Source organism: Mus caroli, chromosome 16 (assembly GCF_900094665.2).
Source record: "Mus caroli chromosome 16, CAROLI_EIJ_v1.1, whole genome shotgun sequence".
Taxonomy (NCBI): Eukaryota; Metazoa; Chordata; class Mammalia; order Rodentia; family Muridae; genus Mus; species Mus caroli.
In genome coordinates, this window is record NC_034585.1 from 14,203,796 (window position 1) to 14,210,005 (window position 6,210).

Here is a 6,210-nt window from a genome sequence, read left to right on the forward strand (position 1 = left end):
AAAAAAAAAAAAAGAAAAAAAAAAAAAAGAAAAGAAAAGAAAATTAGTTTTAAAGGCAGAATAGAAGCCCAGGCACAGTTGTAGATGCCTATAATCCCAGGACTCAGTAGACTGGCCTTGGAGTATGTTAAGTGCAGCCTGGGATACACAGCAAGACTGTCTCTAAAAGAAAAACAAAAAGATTTGGGGTGCAGCTTTGTTGGTAGCATGGCCCAGTACACTTCCACGCTACCATTCCTATGCTCAGCAGGTGGAGGTAAGAAGTTCAGAAGCTCTTGGTAATCCTGCTAAGGAGGGCATTTTGAAAATAAACAAATAAATTTTAAAGAAGAGAGACATAGTCATCATGGGAAGTATCTTTAAAAGTAAAATAATGTATAGAGAAAAAAGAAGAACGAATTGATAGTTGGAACAAGCCCTTTTAATCCCTTTGGCTCTCTAGGATTAGGTGTCTATTTCCTTACCTATGGAACACATAATGAATTTACACTCTTCTTGATTATCTTCTTTTTTAAAGACAGGACCTAGTAGTTGTGTAGCCAGGGCTGGCCTTGAAGTCCTAGAATTGCAGCAAGTACTGGAATTGCTGACACACATTTCTCAATAGGTATGGTAGAACACATTCAACAATGGAAAGATTTTTTTTTTCAAGACAGGATGTTTCCAGGTAGACTTAGCTGTCCTGGAACTCACTCTGTAGACCAAGATGCCCTCTAACTCAGAGATCTGTCTGCCTCTGCCTCCCTAGTGATGGGATTAAAGGCGTGTGCCACCACCATTGGGCTCTTTAAAAAAAAATAATAATAATCTATATCCTGATAAGTTGCAAGCCTGATCTACAGAGTGATTTCCAGGATAGCCAGGACTACACATAGAATCCTGTCTTGGGGGGTGGGGAGTCGGGGGAAAAGGTTTCACTCTAGAAGTTGGACATGACTCACAGGTTAAGAGAGCATATTGCTTTTTTTTTTTTTTTAAAGATTTGTTTTTTATGTAAGTAAACTGTCGCTGTCTTTAGATACACTAGAGGAGGATTCCATTACAGATGGTTGTGAGCCACCATATGGTTACTGGGAATTGAACTCAGGACCTCTGGAAAAGCAGTTGGTGCTCTTAACCACTGCACCATCTCTCCAGCCCACGCATATTGCTCTTATAAAGGATTTAAATTTGATCCCCAGCACCTATTTCCAGCAGCTCACAACCACCTCTAACACCAGCTCCAGGAGATTCTGGCTTCCAAGGGTACCTGTACTCATGTGCTTCCCTACACACACACACACACACACACACACACACACACACACACACAATTTAAAAATAAAAATAAATCATAAAAAAATTAAAAAGTGGGGCTGGCGAGATGGCTCAGTGGTTAAGAGCACTGACTGCTCTTCTGAAAGGTCCTGAGTTCAAATCCCAGCAACCACATGGTGGCTCACAACCATTCATAATGAAATCTGATGCCCTCTTCTGGTGTGTCTGAAGACAGCTACAGTGTACTTACATATAATAAATAAGTAAATCTTTTTAAAAAAAATTAAAAAGCTCCATCCCGTGATGTAGTAGTGAGCATCCTCATTTCACCAGGGTATGAACATGCTTGGATTATTTCTTTGGAAGAAATGAATGAGGAAGTGAACAATTTAAGATTACTATTCTTGTTGCCAGAGGGATTCTAGAAAAATGGTCTGTTTTAATTTTATGTGAAAATAAAATGCTGATTTAGTTGGTTGGCCAATATTTTCATGGTTACTTCTGTCTTTACCCAAGCCAACTACCCAATAGTAAGCCCCAGAACCACAACACCTCAACCTGCCCAAACCGGTGCTCACAAAACGTATGTTAGACAGACTCAAGAATCCTGTGCATTCTAACATTCTACTTGATGGGAATGAACGCTTATTCCATAAGCATTCATGTTGTTCCTACCCTACACAGTTGAGACTAGTGGGAAATAAGCCTTCAAGCAATCTCATATGAAATTCCTTCTCTTCACTGACTTTCAGGGACAGATGGCCCACTGTCCTGGAAGAAGAGCTACCCAGCTCAGCCACAGGAAGAATGGGTCTTTTAGGTAGAACAAACTAGGCTTTCAGCAGTCAAGGAAAAAGTAGGGCGGCATGTGTAGGCACTTGAAGCAGGGTGAACCCTCAAGAGTTGAGTCTACAGGCAATGGACAGCCACTAAACACATCTGGGATATCAAAACAGCTTGAGGAAAAAAGGTAGAGTTCAAAAAAAAAAAAAAAAAAAGGGACACATGGGTCTCTGAACTGACCTGCTTGGCTCCTGTGATTTTAGTTGCCCATTTGAAGCTTGGAAGGTTCATTAGAATTCCTTAAAAATGTCCCCTTGTGTATCTAACTGAAACTATTAGCCTAAAGAATGCTTAAATGGCTTCTTCCCAGCAGGTAGATAATAACATACCCACAGTCCCCAACCTCAGAATGGCTAATACCCATCTTCAACTAGACACAGCCTTGGTCACCATCAGGCAACAGCAGAAAGATCTCTGGTCAGAAAATAAATATAAGGTTCCCAGCTTTCCTTTTTTTTCCCCCCCACAAGCAGCTGCCAAGATAGTTAAAGTGGGGCAGAAAAAGTGGACCTTCCCCAAGTCCACCAGTGGACCTGGACCAACTGCAGAACATGTACAACACCTGCAGCCTTCTGCAGAATCAGCACTCACTACTCAAGCACCTGAGAAAAGCCAAGAAGGAGGCACCACTCATGGGGAAGCTGGAGGTGGTAAAGACCCTTCTAAGAGACATGATCACCCTGCCCAAGACAATGGGCAGGATGGTAGATGTGTACAGTGGCAAGATCTTCAACCAAGAGGAAATCAACCCAGAGATGACCCGCACAAGTTTTCTTGTCTACCAGGACATGAAGCACGCCCAGCCTGGTATGGGTGCCACCCACTCCTCCCACTTAGATCCCCTCAAGTAGGGATGCTTAATAAGGAATGTCAGCAATACTAGGTGGGTGGGTCACTTGCAAAAAGTTCATGTAGGGCTCAGCCTATGACAAGAGGTCAAAGATCGTCAGGAAAATAGGTGTGGTGACTGTAATCCCAACATTTGCAAGGCAGAGAAGCCAGGATCTGGAATTCAAGGCCAACCTGGGCTGCTCCCCACACACCAAAAAAAAAAAAAAAAAAAAAAAAAAGGTATTAGTCTTAGCCTTTGGAGGAGACTTTCTAAAATAATAAATTGGAAGCTCAGTAGCAGTAGGCTCTTCTCTAAAACTTCCACTTCACATGGCTGTAGAGATAATACCTTCTGTCTGTATGGATCTGAGACCTGTCAACAATAAATTTGGCCTATAGCTTAGGTAGGAGATGGAACATCTGCCAAGCAGAAAAAATTCTGAGATAGTGCCAGGCATAGGAGATTTGCCAGGAAGATATGACAAGAGACATATGCATGGTACCTAAGCACAGGTAACCAGCCACCTGGCAGAATGTAGGTGAGAATAAATGGGTTATTTCAAGTTATGATCTAGTCAGAGAAGAGCATAGCTATATGGCCAAGGTATCTGTAAATATAGTTTGAGTGTGAGTCTTATTTTGGGGAACATGGGGCTGAGATGTAGGACCAGACCTAACTTCTACATTTTGAGCTTCCCCTTACCCAGTTCCATGAAATGAACACAACCTTACTCTCCCAAATATTAAAAGGTAATTTGCCTCTAATATAGTATGATCCAATAAGCATCCATTTTTACTATGGAGATAACTAACTACAAAGAGGAATGACCTCTCCTAGGCCTTCTACCTCATCTAACTACTGGAATACATGCCCGGACCTGAGCATGCTGGCTGCCCATGCCTATAACCTTAGCATCTCAAGACCAGTCCAAACAACTCCTTCTACTCAGTGCCATATTGTCTCAAGACCAAAAATATTTTTAAAAAATTTAAATGAATAAAATAAAGGAAAAGAAAAAGAGGTGCATGAAGACAACATGTATCAACTCATCACAGCTGGTGTGGTGCATGCACTTGGGAGATGAGGCAGGATGATCATGAATTCATGGTCAACCTCTATTACCCAATACACTCAGGGCTAGCCTGAGCTACACGAGATCCTTTTCTTTTTTGAGACAGGGTCTCTGTGGTGGTTTGAATATACCTCACCCAGAGAGTAACACTATTAGAAGGTATGGTCTTGTTGGAGGAAGTGTGTCATTGTGGGGCTTTGACTTTCCTCCTAGCTGCCTGGAAGCCAGTTTTCTGTATGCCTTCAGAACAAGATGTAGAACTCTCAGCTCCGTCTCCAGCTCACTGTCTGCCTGGATGCTGCCATGCTTCCCACCTCAATGATAATGCACTGAACCTCTGAACCTGTAAGCCAGCCCCAAGTGAATGCTGTCCTTTATATGAGCTGCCTTGGTCATGGTGTCTCTTCACAGCAGTAAAATCCTAACCAAGACGGTCTCTCTATGTAGTTCTGGCTGTCCTGAAGCTCAATGTGTAGGCCAGGCTGGCCTCCAACTCAGAGATCTACCTGTGTCTGTCTCCCTAGTGCTGGAATTAAAGACATTTGCTACCATGAATAGTGAGACTTTGGTGTTGAGAGAGAGAGAGAGAGAGAGAATACGACAAGTGCCTGTCTTTCCTGGCCCCATAGCATGCTCTGCTTGGCCCTCTTACACTTTACCAGGACACAAATATTGACTAACTTTCCCTAGCTGCAGCTACTCCTTCCTGTTTACATGTGTGCTACATTAAAGACCACCAGAGATAAAAGCCCCAAGAGTAAGATGACAGAACTAGAATTTGTCAGCAGGGGAAATTTTCCTTTGACATAAGTTTATGATTATTTTGCATATATTTATTCTATCAGTTTTTATGTTCTCAATAAGTGTTCAGTTTATTAATGTCCTTGCCTAGAGGGAGGAAAGAGGATAGCTTAACAGAATTAAGAACATGGAACGGGCTAGGGGATGGTTCAGTTGGTAAAGGCCTTTCTGCAAAGCACGAGGACCTGAGTTTGATATCCAGCACTGAGGTACAAAGCTATGTGCATGTGTATGGCATTCCAGACCTGGGAAGGTGCAAACAAGGCTTGCTGACAGCCTGTTCAGCTGAATCAGTGAGCTCCAATTTAGTGAGCGATCTTGTCTCAGAATTATGATAGAGAGAAACTGAGAACGATATCAACTTCTGGTTTACACATACGCATAGAAAAGCTGAGAAATGACTGATAGTGCTCTTGTATTCTGTACTGCTTATGTATTTGGTGTGTCCCTACTCAATGTTAGGCCTGAACAAGTCAGAATATCTGCAAGAAAGAGTTTTCTGCCCAGTCCTCAGACCCTACAAAGCTGGCACAGAAGTCTCTTCACTGTCCCTCCCAGCATCCTTGTCAGACAAACTAGACAAGTATCATTTCACAGATGCAGGCCAGATTAGAAAGGTCAGCAGTGCCCAAGGTCACAAAGCCAATGAGAAGGGGTAGATTCCAGGGTTTCACAACACATAATGGTCACTGTAACAGGAAAGGTTAATCAGGAGGTCCAGGAAAATACTGTATCCTGTACTCTTCATGCTGCAGAGGACTGGAGTTCCCTGAGAAACTAAAAAGTGCTGAAATAAAGTGGGATGACCCACTTTAGATGAAGGGGCAAGGAAGGATCTGAAGTATTTGACACCAAAGCAGACACCTACATAAAGAAGAGCTGCTCATGACAACGGTGAAGAGAATCTTTAGTCACAATTTTTTCAATATCCTAAGTACTCAGTAAGAGTTGTTTTAAAGAGACAGCAGGGGCTAAAGGAACAGATCAGTAGCAGAGTATATCCTGAGCACATGAAAGGCCCTGTTCTCAACCTGCAGCAAGTAAAAACAAAGAAACAAAGGAAGAACTCGGAAAGTTAAAGTGGGGTGAGCAGTGGTAGCACACTCCTTTAATCCCAGCACTTGGCAGGCAGATTTCTGAGTTCCAGGCCAGCCTGGTCTACAGAGTGAGTTCCAGGACAGCCAGGGATACACAGAGAAACCCTGTCTTGAAAAATCAAAATAAAGAAATAAAGAAATGAAAGAAAGAGCTAGGGGGCTGGTGAGATGGCTCAGTGGGTAAGAGCACCCGACTGCTCTTCCGAAGGTCCGAAGTTCAAATCCCAGCAACCACATGGTGGCTCACAACCATCTGTAATGAGATCTGACGTCCTCTTCTGGAGTGTCTGAAGACAGCTACAGTGTAC

At 42.8% G+C, this 6,210-nt stretch overlaps 1 protein-coding gene across 7 annotated transcripts in view; it reads right to left on the reverse strand.

Moving 5' to 3' along the window:
- The window catches only part of Med15 (mediator complex subunit 15), a 75,281-nt gene that overhangs the window by 64,733 nt on the left and 4,338 nt on the right, over positions 1–6,210 (reverse strand). The gene's annotated exons all lie outside the window — the stretch shown is intronic.